The 16,036-nt window shown below is 38.8% G+C and overlaps 1 pseudogene; it reads left to right on the top strand.

The window, feature by feature from the left end:
• The first annotated feature begins 4,759 nt into the window (after positions 1–4,759).
• Positions 4,760–6,085, top strand: LOC105746693 (ankyrin repeat, SAM and basic leucine zipper domain-containing protein 1-like; annotated as a pseudogene).
• The last annotated feature ends 9,951 nt before the right edge of the window (positions 6,086–16,036 follow it).

Raw genomic sequence — 16,036 nt, 5'->3', positions numbered from 1 at the left:
GTCTTTGTTCTATAATCAACATATATTTTATGCTTACCCCCACTACTTGGGTCAATGTCTCTCTTATCTTTTTGGTGAATCTTTGTGAAGCTTGATCTCCAGGAGATATCTTAAGAAGGATCCATGAGAACAATATTCCCTGAGTTCTTGCATGTTGATCACAGTTTCTGTGAAACTTATTGGACATAAAATCCTTTATTCACATTTTCTTTCCTTGAGTAGCTTAAATATGTTACTCCATCTTCTGGCATAATGCTTTTCTGTCAGACTGCCTGACAATAACCTAATTTTTCTCCATTATAAGTCACATGCTATTTGTGCCCAAATGCTCAAAGGATTTTTTTATTTTTTTCTTTAAAATCCAGCAGTTCTTCTGAATATGTGCTAGGGTTGGTAGTTATGGATCAGTATAGTTAGGTATATGTTGTGTTCCCATAATCTGTCATTTAAAATATTCCAGGAAATAGTTCATAAAAGTTTCCTTGAATTTAGTTTTTTGTTTTGTTTTGTTTTTAGGTACCACAACAGGGATTGGAGCCGGGACCTCTCATGTGGGAAGCCAGTGCTCAACTACCAAGCCACACTGATGCTTCCCTGAGTTGGTTTTTGCATTTGTTTGCTTGTTGTTTTGTTTTATTGTTTTCTTTAAGAGGCACCAGGGACCAAACCCAGGACCTCCCATGTGGGAAGCAGGCACTCAATCACGTAAGCCACATCCACTCCCTTTGAACTTAGTTTTTAATACTTGTTCTTTGGTCTTCTTCCTCTCCAGGGACTCCTTCTATCCATAGTTCAGATCTTTCTAATTTTTTATATTTCTCACTTCTCTCAAATCCTTTGTATTTCTGTTTCATTTCTTTTTTAGTTTTAAAATATTTTCCTTTTTACTGTCTATATATCCTTTAAGGTATCATTTGTTATATCTATTTATCCTACTACTTTTAATTTGGTCTTCATTTCTAAAATGAATTTTTTCATCAATATCTATTTTTTTCTTGAATTCTGCCACCTCATTTAAAAGTTTTTCTAATTCTGATGAATAGTGTTCTTTGTGTCTTTTATCGTTTTCTTAATGTCTTTTTATTTCTCTTAAACTGTATTTAACTGTTTTTACAGAATGGCTTTCTGGGGTGTTTTCATTGTCTATACTCCCTTTAATTTTTACATAAAAATACTGAGGCCCACACAGTAGTTACTCATCCACACTCAGTTTTAGATTCTAGTGTTCCCTTTGGAGAAGAGAAGGAAAAGTGGTTTACAAAAACAACCAGTCAACAATAACCATGACTCCCACAAAGAGGACATGCTTACTCCAGACATTGGATTTTCTTTCATTTAACTGCTTTCCTCTTCTATACTTCTAAAACAAACTACTAATTTAGTCAGAAGAAAGTGCATCAAATAACAAATTTTCAAAAAGTCCTAATAAATCTTATTTAATTTCTTCTTCAGTGTCAGTTCAGCTTCTGCTTTTGAGGTAATCCCTACAGAAATGAATCATCTCCGGCTTCTCTGTGTGAGTCAAAGAGAGAGATCAATGACATACTGAATTAATATGAAAGGGGATTTCAAATACAGATGCCATCAAATACCAACACAGAGCATAAAACACTGCCATCATTAAAACATTTAATCAATTGTGTGATGTCAAGCAATGTTATTTAATTAGATATTCTCCCAGAGAGTGACACCATCAAGATGGCAGGGTAAAACATCCCTGGGAACGTTTTCCCTTAAACACAGTTAAATAAAGGGACAGATTCAATTCACTTGAAACTCTGGAGAAAAATACAGACTGGAGAAAGACTCCACAATTCTGAATTGAAGGAGGAAACAACAATAACAATAAAAACAACAATAACAACAACAACAAATAGGTATTAGATTAGTGCAGACCTGCCAGTCCAGATCCCAACTTCACAATCGGTCATGGCACAGTTTAAGAGACACACAGCAGGCAGCTGACTTGGCCCAGTGGTTACGGTGTCCGTCTACCACATGGGAGGTCCGCAGTTCAAACCCCGGGCCTCCTTGACCCGTGTGGAGCTGGCCCATGTGCAGTGCTGATGCACGCAAGGAGTGCTGTGCCATGCAGGGGTGTCCCCCACGTAGGGGAGCCCCACGCGCAAGAAGTACCTCCTGTAAGGACAGCCGCCCAGCACGAAAGAAAGTGCAGCCTGCCCAGGAATGGTGCCGCACACATGGAGAGCTGACATAACAAGATGACGCAACCAAAAGAAACACAGATTCCCGTGCCGCTGACAACAACAGAAGTGGACAAAGAAGACGCAGCAAATAGACACAGGGAACAGACAATTGGAGTGGGGGGGGGGGGTGGGAAGGGGAGAAAAATAAATAAATAAATAAATCTTTTTTGAAAAAAAAAAGTATGGGAGCATTACTTTGAAAAAAAAAAAAAGAGACACACAGCAGCAGAGCTCTGCCTGGGTACTTACTGCCATGGCTGCTGACATACTACCCATGGCAGCAAATTAGAGTCCCACACACATTCAAGTACAGAGACCCAAGGCCGCATAGTTGCAAGGTGGGGCCCTAGTAGTCAGCGTGTGTGAGCATACAAAGCCATGCCCTGGTAATCAGAATGACCCATGGTAGAACTATTGTAAAGTTGTGCACTCTCCCAGCTCAGTCCCTAATTGCTGGTGCATCTAACAAACAAAAATAAACAAACAAACCAAAAAAATCAGGTATTTTTTAAACTGACTTCATTTGGTTCTATGGGTTGGGATTCCCTATGGCAGAAGTTACCAGAGGCAGAAAAGCTGCATGAAATGGGAAAGCTGAACCATTATAAGGCAGATAGGGGAAACGGACTTGGCCCAGTGGTTAGGGCGTCCGTCTACCACATGGTAGGTCTGCGGTTCAAACCCCGGGCCTCCTTGACCCGTGTGGAGCTGGCCCACACGCAATGCTGATGCGCGCAAGGAGTGCCGCGGTCCCCGCGTAGGGGAGCCCCACGAGCAAGGAGTGCACCCGTAAGGAGAGCTGCCCAGCGTGAAAGAAAGTGCAGCCTGCCCAGGAATGGCGCCGCCCACACTTCCCATGCCGCTGACGACAACAGAAGCGGACAAAGAAACGAGACTCAGCAAACAGAGAGAACGGACAACCGGGGGAGGGGAGGAATTAAATAAATAAATAAATCTTAAAAAAAAAAAAATAAGGCAGATAGGATCCAAGGCTGAAGCTGGAGTAAAAAGGCAGCCAAGAGCATAGGAGAAGAATTTAGCAAATCCATAGCCACTGGGGAGGAAAATTTGTATAAAAACAAAGACAAAGTCCAGAACTCCCAGAAGAGGAACAGAGTAAAAGAAATCTCCTAGACGGGAAAGAGTCACACATAATAGGATGATTATGACATTTCTTATACATGCTTAAGGAGAGAGGATATAAGATTTATAAGGAACAAAAGACAAAATGGCTGAAGTAAGTCCTACCTTACTTACACTGAATGTAAATGGATTAAACTCCCCAATCAAAAGACACATATTGGCAGAATGGATTAAAAAAAGAATGATCCTGGAAATGAATAGAAATGGTTAAAACATATCATGGTGTTTGTAACTAGCAGTTACTATTGTATGGGTATGACAGTGGTTGAAAGGGAAAGTCTAAGGTCATGTATATTACTAGAAGAAAAGCTAAAAACTGTAATATGGGACAGTATAACATAGCAAAACCTCATGTAAACACGAATATGGGTGATACTGCATATATGACTTTTTACAAAATATAAATACAAATATATTATAGAGAAGGAAAAAGAATAGCAGCTATGCACGGCAGGGGAAGCATAGAGAGATTGGGAAGCATAGAGAGATTGAGAAGTGATGAGTTTTGGTTGTTTGTTGTTTATTATTATTATTATTACTCTAAGAATGACTTAAATGATGAATGCACAAATATGTGATTGCACCGAATACCACTGATTATACACTTTGGATGGATTTATGCTTTATTAATATGTATCAATAAAATTGATGTTTTAAAAAAAAGCATGATCCAACTATAATTTGTTTACAAAGCACTCACCTTAGACCGAAAGACCCAACAGGCTGAAAGTGAAAGAATGGAAAAAAAGTATTCCATGCAAATAGTAACCAAGAGTGTTGGGGTAACAATACCAACATTGGACTAATAGACTATAAGTCAAAACCTCTTACAAGAGACAAAGAAGGATACTATATATATCAATAAAAGGGTCAATACAACAAGAAGAAATAACAATCATGAACATTTATGTACCTAACTACCATGCCCCAAAATACATGAGGAAAACATTGGAAAAATTGAAGGGAGAAATAGACACCTCTAATAAAAGTTGGAGACTTCGCTATACCACTTTCATCAATGGATAAAATGTGTAGACAGAAGATGAATAAGGAAATGGAGAATTTGAACAATATTATAAAAGAACTAAGCCTAACAGTCATAAACAGAACACTGCATCCCAAAACAGAAGAACATACATTCATCTCTAGCACACATAGATCATTCTATGGGATAGACCACACATTGGTTGCAAACCAAGTCTCAACAAATTTTAAAAGACTGAAATTATACAAATCATCTATTCTGACCACAATGGAATGAAGTTAGAAATCAACAACAGAGGGAGAATTAGAAAATCCATTTAAACAAGACTCTCAAACAAACAACAGGTCAAAGAAAAAATCACAAGAGAACTCAAAATACATACTGAGATCAATGAAAACAGAACAAAAACACTGTATCAAAACTTATGGAACAACAACATGATTTGGGTAGAGAGTGGCCTGGTGGGCATGGCAGCAGTGGTGCTGTGAGGCTTGGTGGTAGCAAGAGTAGTGACAGCAAGGATGACAGCTGGGAGATTGGGTATTTAGACCAGGCATCTCAGGCATTAGTATAGATTCCACTTTTCAGTATGAATGGACTCCCCTTATGTACGCTGCTAGCATTGCCAATGTGGAGCTGAACCAGAGGTGCTAATGCAAGCTTTGATAAGGATAAACAACCCATTTTGATAACTGCATGTTCAGCTCATAGCTCAGAGGAATAGATCTTGAAGTGCATAGAACTACTACTTTCAAGAAATGCTGTTTCAAATGTCACTTGTAGGAAACTTACGACTCTGATCATCTATGCTGCATGAGATAGGCACCCTCAGGTTGTTGCTGTCCTTATTGTTCAGGGAGCAGAGGTTAATACCCAGGATGAGAATGGTTATACTGCTTTAACATAGGCAGCACATCAGGGTGATAAAAATTTAATTTTTAAGTTACTTGGGGCTAATAAAGTGCTACTAACCAATTTGGAAAGACACCAAGTGAAACTACAAAAAGAAATATCTAGAGATCTTCAACTTTCTTTCTTTAAGTTTAAATCCATTGGAAGGAAAGCATCAACACTTAACTAAAGAAGAAACTATTTGTAAACTCTTGACAACAAATTCTGATAAAGAAAAAGATCACATATGTAGTTCATATACAGCATTTGGAGATCTGGAAATATTTTTACATGGTCTTGAACTTGAACATATGACAGATTTGTTAAAGGAAGGGGCTATACCTTTAAGACACCATTTGACCATGAGAAAAGATGAGTTTGCAAAAAATGGACCAGTAGCGATCAGGAGGAAATTCTGGCTGCTCTTAACGAATTAGAAGTGGAAGAAATAAAATTTGGAGAGCTATCTGAAGTGGCAAAGTTGGAAATCAGTGGTGATGAATTCCTCCGTTTTCTTCTGAAATTAAACAGCATGGTCATTTAATAAGAGCAGGTCAGAATATCATTACCAATTTACCTATAAATTCTCACAAGATAGTGCTGGAACTGGCTTCTCCGAAGAATTTTACTTCCATTTGTGACAAAATGGTTAGTAGTGTTGAAGATTTGAGTGAAGAAGTCTACAGTCTAAAAGACTTACTTCAGAAAGTATAAAATGAATGGGAAAATGATCCAACTTGTATACCATAAATGGAAGAAGTATCTACCTAGAATAAAAATTTTAAAGAGGACAGTTTTTACAGTATGTGGATTTGAGTTTCCTCTATGCATTTACAAGCTAACTTTCCAGAGAAAATAATCCTAACTTTTTTTGACTAATGTATGTACATTTTTACTCACCTTATTCATAAAAAAATTTGCTTTTGACCACTTGTCACACATATTACTTCATATTTTTGTCAGTATTCCATAGGAAAATTATGATAGCATAAATCAGAGAGTTGTATTATAAAGTGGTCTGTCAGTCTGAGTTATAAATATAATCTGTTATACTTTTATGTTGATTTTGATCAAGTAATAAATTTTAAGAAATTCTTTAGTTTCATCTTATGACTCTAAACCATATTAAAAAATAAACTTTTATCTAATATTCCTTGACATATAAAAGAATCTTATGGAACACAGTGAAGGTAGTACTCAGAGGGAAATTTATAGCTCTAAATGCTTACATTAAAAAAGAAAAAAGAGCTCAAGTAACAGACCTAACCTCATGAAAGAACTAGAAAAAGAACAAACTAAACCCAAAGTGAGCAGAAGGAAGGAAATAACAAAGATTAGAACAGAGATAAATGAAACAGAGAATAAGAAACAATAGAGAGAATCAATGGAACCAAGAGTTAGTTCTTTGAAAAGATCGATAAAATCAATGAAATTTTAGTTAAGCTGACAAAGAAAAAAAGAGAGAAAATACAAATAACTAAAACCAGTAATGAAAGGGGAGACACTACTACCAACCATACAGAAATAAAAAGGATTATAAGAGGCTCCGACGAACAATGATATGTAAACATATTAGATAACCTATATGAAGTGGACAAATTACTAGAAGCACACAAACTACCTACACTGACTCAGGAAGAAATTAAAGATCTCAGCACACCAATAACAAATAAAGAAATTGAATCAGTAATTCCCAAATCTCCCAACAGAGAAAATCCCAGAACCAGATGATGGCTCCATTGGTGAATTTTACCAACTTTCCAAAAATTCACACCAAGATTGCTCAAACTTTCAAATATTGAAGATGAGGGAACACTTCCCAACTCATTCTACAAAGCCAACATTACCCTAATACAAAAACCAGATAAAAATATCACAAGAAAATTACAGACATCCCTCATGAATACAAATGCAAAAATCACCAGGAAAATAGTAGCAGGGAAGAGGATGTAGCTCAAGCAATTGGGCTCCTGTCTACCATATAGGAGGTCAAGGGTTCAATATCCGGGGCCTCCTGGTGAAGGGAGGCTGGCCCATGTGATGAGCTGGCATGAATGGAGAGCTGGCCCATGCACAGTCCTGGCCCATGTGGACTGCGGCCCCACTCAGAAGTGCTGGCCCACATGGAGAGCTGGTGCAGCAAGATGACACAACAAAAAGAGACACAGAGGACAGACAATAAGAGACACAGCAGACCAGGGAGCTGAGATGGCACAAGAGAATGAGCACCTCTCTCCCACTCTGGAAAGTCCCAGGATCAGTTCCCAGAACTGCCTAATGAGAATACAAGCAGAGAGAGAAGAACACACCGAGAATAGACACAGCAGACAATCGGTGGGGGGGGAGGGGGCAGTTTGGGAGGGAAGACATTTTTTTTTAATTAAAAAAAAAAGAAAATACTAGCAAACCAAATGCAACAGCACATTAAAATATTGTACATCATGATCAAGTAAGATTTATTTCTGATATGCAAGTGTGATTCAATATAAGAAAATCAATTGATGTAATATATCACACCCACAGAATGAAGAGAAAAAAAAATGATCATCTCAATTGACATAAAAAAGACATTTGACAAAATTCAGCAGCACTTCCTGATAAAAACTCAGAAAATGAAGAATAGAAGGAAACATCGTCAAGATGACAAAGGGCATATATGAAAAACCAACAGCTAACCTTTTACTCAGTGGTAAAGACTTAACTAACACTTTCCCCCTAAGTTCAGGAACAAGACAAGCCCAGTGTCACTACTGTTACTTAAAATTGTACTGGAAGTTTTAGCCAAAGCAATTAAGCAAAAATGAAAGAAAGAAGAGAGAGAGAGAGCAAATAGGAAAAGAAAAAGTAAAATTCTCCATATTGGCAGATGTCATGATCCTTTTTTTAAAAAACGTTTTTTTAAAGATTTATTTATTTCTCTCCCCTTCCCCGCCCTGGTTGTCTGTTCTCTGTATCTATTTGCTGTGTCTTCTTTGACAGCGGCACGGGAATCTGTGTTTCTTTTTGCTGCGTCATCTCTCCGTGTGGGAGGCACCATTCCTGAGCAGGCTGCACTTTGTTTCATGCTGGGCGGCTCTCCTTACGGGGCGCACTCCTTGCGCGTAGGGCTTCCCTATGTGGGGGACACCCCTGCATGGCAGGGCACTCCTTGCGCACATCTGCACTGTGCATGGCCAGCTCCACACAGGTCAAGGAGGCCTGGAGTTTGAACAGCAGACTTCCCATGTGGTAGATGGACGCCCTAACCACTGGGCCAAATCCGCCGCCTTCATGATCCTATACAGGGAGAATTCTGTAAAAGACGCAAAAAGCTACTAGAGCTAATAAAGTAAAACACCAAAGTGGTGGGGCACAAGCTCAACCCACAAAAAATAATGGTGCTTAAACACTATTAATAAACAATCCAAGGGAAACGGACTTTGGCCCAGTGGTTAGGGCGTCCGTCTACCATATGGGAGGTCCGCGGTTCAAACCCCGAGCCTCCTTGACCCGTGTGGAGCTGGCCATGCGCAGTGCTGATGCGCGCAAGGAGTGCCGTGCCACGCAAGGGTGTCCCCCGCGTGGGGGAGCCCCACGCGCAAGGAGTGTGCCCGTGAGGAAAGCCACCCAGCGTGAAAAGAAAGAGCAGCCTGCCCAGGAATGGCGCCGCCCACACTTCCCGTGCCGCTGACGACAACAGAAGCGAACAAAGAAACAAGACGCAGCAAATAGACACCAAGAACAGACAACCAGGGGAGGGGGGGAAATTAAATAAATACATAAATCTTTAAAATAATAAATAAATAAATAAATAAAAATAAACAATCCAAGAAGAAATCAAGAAAAAAAAGCCCATTTACAATATCAACTAAAAGAATCAAGTATCTAGGAATAAATTTAACCAAGGATATAAAGGATTTGTGCATGAAAAACTACAAAATATTGCTAAAAGAAATTAAAGAAGTCATAAATAATTGGAAGGACATGCCATGTTCCTGAATTGGAAGACTAAATATTGTTATGATGTCAATTCTACCCAAAGCAATATACAAAATTCAACACAATTCCAGTAAAAATTCCAACAGACTTTTTCACAGACATGAACAAGCAAAGATCAAATTTATGTTCAAGGTAAGTGGCCCCACATAGCCAAAACCATCTTGAAAATGAACAAAGCTGGAGACTCATGCTTCCTGATTATAAAACTTATTACAAAGCTACCAAAATCACACCAGCATATTACTGGCACAAGGACAGACATTTAAACCAATGAAATGGAACTGCGCATTCAGAAATAACACCTCACATCTTTAGCCAATTGATTTTTGACAAGGGTACAAAGTCCACTCAGCGGGGAAAGAATAGCCTCTTCAACAAATGGTAATAGGAGATTTGGATATCCACAAGCAAAATAATGAAAGCTGGGCGGCAAGTATAACTCAGTGGTTGAGCCTGTGCTTCACATGTACAAGGTTCCGGGTTCAATCCCTAGTACCTCAAAAAGGAAAAAGAAAAGAAAAATGAAAGCTGGCCCCTATATACATACAATGGAATATTACCTGGATGTAAAAAGGAATGAAGTGTTGATGCATGTGACAAAATGGACGAACTTTGAAGACATGCTGAGTAAAATAAGCCAGACACAACAGGACAAATACTGTATAATTTCATTTATTTGAAATAAGCAGAATATGCAAATTCATAAAGTCATAAACTAAAATAAAGTTTACCAGGGTCCAGGTGAGGGAAGGGAATGGGAATTAATGTTTCATTGGTACAGAGTTTCCGTTTGGAGTGACGGAAAAGTTTTGGCAATGGATTATGGTAATGGAGGCACAATTTTGAGGATGTAATTACCACTGAATTGTATATGAGAAATGGAATAAAAAGGAAGATTTTATGTTTTATATAAATTATTACATATGCATTTGCATATAACAATGCAAAGCGTTAACCCTAATATAACCAGTGGGCTAAAGTTAATGGCATAATTTGAATAATATTGTTTCATCATTGTAACAAAAGTACCACACTAGGGAAGCAGACTTGGCTCAATGGATAGAGTGTCTGCCTACCACATGAGAGGTCCATGGTTCAAACCCAGGGCCTCCTGACCCTTGTGGTGAGCTGGCCCACGCACAGTGCTGATGCACTCAAGGAGTGCCGTGCCACGCAGGAGTGTCTCCTGCGTAGGAGAGCCCCATGCACAAGGAGTGCGCCCCGTAAGGAGAGCTGTCCCACGTTAAAGAAGTCCAGCCTGCCCAGGAGAGGCAATGCACACACAGAGAGCTGACACAACAAAGAGAGACATGGATTCCCAGTGCCGATGACAAGAATACAAGCAGACACAACACACAGCGAATGGATGCAGAGAGCAGATAACTCGGGGGGGTGGGGGAGAAATAAACAAAAATAAATCTTTAAAAAAAAAGTACCACACTAATACAAAATATTAATAATAGGTAAACTGTGTGAGGGGAGGTATATAGGTGCTCTGTACTTTCTACATGATTTTTCTGTAAACATATAACTGCTCTTATAATATTTCTTAAAATTCCCCCCATCTGTGCTGGGAGTCAGGGATCCGAGTTCTATTATTCTCCACTAACCAGCTGGTAATTTTGAATAAGTAAAATCTTGAAATATGTGGAGTACAAAATCTGGTGTTACTGAAGAAGACACCATATGCAGACTGCCTGCTTTGTAGGTGCCTTTGTGTGTAATTTTTCCCCTTTTCTTCAACCTCCGCCAAATTACCAAGTACTATGGAATCTATTTCCTTAACTCTTTTCCCATCCACTTCCTTTTCTCCATTTCCACAACCCAATGTTTTGACTCAGACCTCCAGCACTTCTGGGTTACTGTAATTGGCTCCTAACCTGTTCTCACTGCCTCCACTTTATGCCCCCTTCCAATCCCCAACCACTGCCAGAATGAACTTTTTAAAAATGAAGTTTTTAGAGTACCACTACCCTGCTTGAAACCCTTCCATGACCCCCAATTTCTTCTAGGATGAAAGCCAGGTTGCTTGACTTGCCATGCAGGGTCCTTGGTGACCTGGTTCCTGCACATCTTGCTAATCTTAGCTCTGCCAAATGTCCACCCAAAAGAGACAGCACACCTTTAGCCCCATGATACATGAGACCAGAATGCTGTAAGTCCTTTACATATGTCACAGTTTCTCATGTCTATGCCCTGCACACACTATTCCCTCTACGGAATTGCTTTCTTCCCCTTCTTCCTACTGTAAATGCCTAGTCCAAAGGCAGTTCATCTGGTTGCCTCTGAGGTGGTAGGGGTTGTGGTACTGACTGGAAAGAAGCCCAAAGGAATTTCTGTTGTGATGAAAATTATTTATATCTTGATGGGGTGGTGTTTACATGAGCGTATACATCAAAATTTATTGAACTATATGCTTCTAATTTAAATGTTCTAAAATGTTAAGCAACAAGAAAAAAAGTCAATTCAAAAGCATCACTTTCTATAAAAAGCTTTCCCTGAGCCCCACTTTGAACACAGGTTGATTTAAGTATCCCTCATGTGTGCCTTGGTAACACTCTCTGAATGCTCCTATGACAAAGGACTTAACTTATCCCATTTTACATACCCAATTATTGAATTTATTTGTCTACCTCACCAGAATGTAAGCTCCAAAGGGTAAGGACCATGTCTTAACAGCTTTATTTCTTTAACACCTGCATGTCTACAGCACCACAAAAAGTACTCAATAAACATCTACTGAATTAATCAAGATGAAACATAATAATGATATTTATATATAGGCAGAAGATGATTGCAGTGGTAAGAGGGAGACAGGAAGAGATTTCTGAGGTAGTAACATAAACCCCCCAAAATGATATTACAACTCAGTAACATGTAATCACCACCTACACTAGAATCAACTTGCAAACCACCCCCACTCTTTGGCACTACCTGCTGTTCACAGATACACATATACAGTCACTCACTGTCACTTTTGTTTACTGTTCTTTTTAAACAGCTTATATCAAGACTAATGTGTTTGAAGATGTGGGGGACACCTTTCCGATGTGATCTAAGACTTGTCTGTTTATTCCCCTCCAGCCCCCAATAAATGGTTCTGAACAAAGGCATTTAGAGTGAACTCATGTCCCATTGAATGATCAATGGGAATTATGGCATATCAATTTTTTGAGAAGGCTTCCCTGCTTGTTGTTTAAGGAATTCACCTCTAATCTTTTCAAAACACATGTCTAAGTGAGTTTTATCATCCCTATAATTAACTTAATTTAGATAAATATTAGTCTCCAGAAATTTTACATTATAAACCTGGCTATGGCTGAGTGCTCTGAGAAGGTCCTAATATGCTGCAGAAATCAATGAAATGTTAACAAGCATTGACAGCTTAGCAGGTGCCACAGAGAAGAGTAGAATCCCAAAAGAATTGCACTATACAAGGCATCTCTATTACACCTGATCAAGGTTATGTTCTTGCTACTCTTCTACTTATAAATTTACTGACCCAGAAGCACACCTTAGCCTAGGTAAATAGTGAAATTCCTCACATTTTATACCTTTCCCCTCCACCCTTCCTATTCAGCATCTCTTCCCATGAAAACCTGTGCCAAGAAAGAACTGAGACTTGTTTAGAGGTAAAATTGATTGATACAGACCATGTTCTCTCCTTAGCAGCTCCAACATCCAAAAGCTCTGAAAAGCAAAAAATAAAAACACAAACAACTTTTTTAAGTTTGACACAAACTCATGTGGCAGCACACCCTGACCTGAACTGGCAGGAGGCTCTTTGTAGTTTATATCCTATTTAATGTAAAGATTCGTCATTGTCTGCTTACAGAGACTGATAGAGAGCTGCTCCAGACCCTGTTAGCAGTACTAAATAATGTACAATACAATCAACACATTACCTTTCTAAAATCTAAAAAATGTTTGGATTCCAAAATATACTTGGCACAAATGATTTTAGATGTAGGACTGTGGGTCTGAGCTCACTATAATGCCAGTTGGATCAATTTGTATTGGGTGTCCACAATGATAATTCTAGTATCAGGTGGAAAGAGCAATCACAATGGTAGCTCCTGGGTGTCTGCCCCTGATGACAGAGCAGGGAGTGGGGTACACCCACCCTGAACTACTCTCCTGGACTCAGAGTATCACCTCTTTCAGGGGGTTCACATTTCAGCAGACCCAATTCATGGGAGCCACAGGTCAGTCATGACCTTACTATTGAAATATAAACAATTATTGGGAGATGACCAGGATGCACTCACTGCCTCAGAGGAAAGGCCCCAGTGCAAAACTCTGAGAGAACCATCACAGTTTTGTCTATGGAAACAGAACATTTCAGAATGTCCATGGCTGTGTGTGGCAGTTTGATATTATTTATGAATTCCAAAAAGAGATATTGATTATGTTTGTAAACTGGTCTGTTTCTCTTAGATTATATTAGATTCAGCTGAGATGCCTTTGATTAAATTATGTTACGATTAGGGCTTTGATTCAGCTACATCATTAGGGTGACTCAGTTTGAGTCCCCACCCCCTTTAGGGGCTATATAAATGGCACTCAATCAAGGAGACACAGAAGAAGATATGTGAGAAAAAAGAGAGCAGTAGATATGCAGGAGAACACAGAGGAATAGAGAAAGTTCACAGATACGGAAGGGGAAAGAACTTGTCAGCTTTGATCCTGCAGCCCTGGGAAGAGAGATGAGCCATTCACCTGATAATTTACAGCTGACTTTGTGAAGAGAACAGAGAAGCTGAGCCCAGAAAGAAACTAGCCCTCCAGCCTACAGCTGAAATTGGAAGAAGCTGGGCCCACAGAGCTTTAAGAGGAAAGAGGAAGGCTGAACACCTGCAGATGTCGCCCACCATCTGGCTTCTACACCTTGCAAAAGACTTTAGTGAGAAACTAACCTTGAGTTGAAGTCTTTAGGATCTTGGAACTGTAAGCTTTTACCTCAAATAAATACCCTTTTTAAAAGCCAGCAGAATTCTGGTACTCTGCATTAGCACCTTTGGCTGACACTGTGCATCCTCTCTAAGGCTACAGATCAATTCAGTGAATTCTGGTCCCTGTATAATCACCCCAGGTTGTTGATAACATGGACACATGCCTGGAGGTTGAAGTGAATTTTTTCTTATTACAGAAGTAGAACACACACGTAGAAGAGTGAATTTTCACAAATTGAACACACCCATGTAATCAGCATCCAGATAAAAAAACAGGAAATCTCTAGCCCTGCAGAAGCTTCCCTCATGGTTCCTTCAAGTCATTACCATCCTCGCCCATTACCAAGGGTAACCACAAATTTCTGAGTTTTCCCAGCTGAATTTTCTAATTAAATTCATCCAATGTTTTGTCATTTGGTAGACAGCGACAGACAGGTTTTCTTCCTGCCTTCTGAAGATGGGACAATAGTTAGCTGGGCAGTTGAGCCCTAGTAACCACAGCATGGGTCCTGATGCAACACAGAAAGCATGTTGCCTAATCCCCACCTGGAGATGCTTCAAAATCAAACTCTGACAAAATATTTTTAAAAAGCTAAGCTTGCTGGCAATAAAAAGCATAAAACTTAATTTAAACAAAATTATTCAATTATATATATATCACTTAAATATATATAAATTAAAGATTGTTGAACGTCATTTTTTAATTGAGATAAAATTCGCTTTTTTAACCATTTAAGCATGCAATTCAATAGTTTTTAGTATATTCACATAGTTGTGCAACCATCACCACTATCTAATTCCTGAACATTTCTATCACCCCAAAAAGAAACCCCTACCTGTTATCAGTCATTCCCCATTCCTCCCTCCACCCATTCCTTGGCAACCACTAATCCACTTTCAGTCTCCAAAGATTTGTCAATTCTACACATTTCATATAAATGGAATCATGCAATACATAGCCTTTTGTCATTTGTTTCTTTTGCTTGGCATGTTTTTAGGGTCCAAACATGTTGTGGCAAGCATCAATACTTGATTCCTCTTTATTGCTGAATAACAATCCATTGTATGAATATACATACCATATTTTGTTTATCCATTCATCAGTTGATGGATATTTGGGTTGTTTCTACTTTTTGAGTTTATGAATACTGCTACTTTCAGCATTCAAAGTTCTTGTGTGAACATATTTTTCGGTTCTCTTGGGTATATATCTAAGAGTGGAATTGTGGGTCAAATATTTAACTTGGTAAGGAACTGCCAACCTGTTTTCCAAAGTGGCTGCATCTTTTTATATTCCCACCAGTAATATATGAAGATTCCAATTTCTCCACATCCTCACCAACATCTGTTATTTTCTCTTTTTTAACTATTATTATTATAGTCATTCTGGTTGGTGAGAAGTAGTAGCTCATTGTGGTTTTGATTTACATTTCTCTAATGATTAATGATGCTAAGCATCTTTTCATGTGTTTTTAGCCATATGTATATCTTCTTTGGGAAAATGTCTATTCAGATACTTTGTCCATTTTTAAATTAGATTGTCTTTTTATTTCTAAGTTGTAATAGTTCTTTATATACTTTGGATACTAGTCTGCTATCAGATATATAAATTGCAAATATTTTTTCCATCCTATTGGTTGTCCTTTCACTTTCTTGATAGTGTCTCTTGATACTCTTTTTAAATTTTGATGAAGTTGAATTTATCTATTTTTTCTTTTATTGTTTGTGTTATCACATAATATTTAAGAAATCCGGGAAGCAGACGTGGCTAAACTGATAGAGCATCTGCCTACCATATAGGAGGTCCAGAGTTCAAACCCAGGGCCTCCTGGCCCATGTGGTAAGCTGGCCCACATGTAGTGCTGACATATGCAAGGAGT

The sequence above is a fragment of the Dasypus novemcinctus genome, chromosome 26 (assembly GCF_030445035.2).
Source record: "Dasypus novemcinctus isolate mDasNov1 chromosome 26, mDasNov1.1.hap2, whole genome shotgun sequence".
Lineage (NCBI taxonomy): Eukaryota > Metazoa > Chordata > Mammalia > Cingulata > Dasypodidae > Dasypus > Dasypus novemcinctus.
Note: the sequence above shows the minus strand (reverse complement) of the source record. Positions and strands in the feature narration are given on the sequence as shown.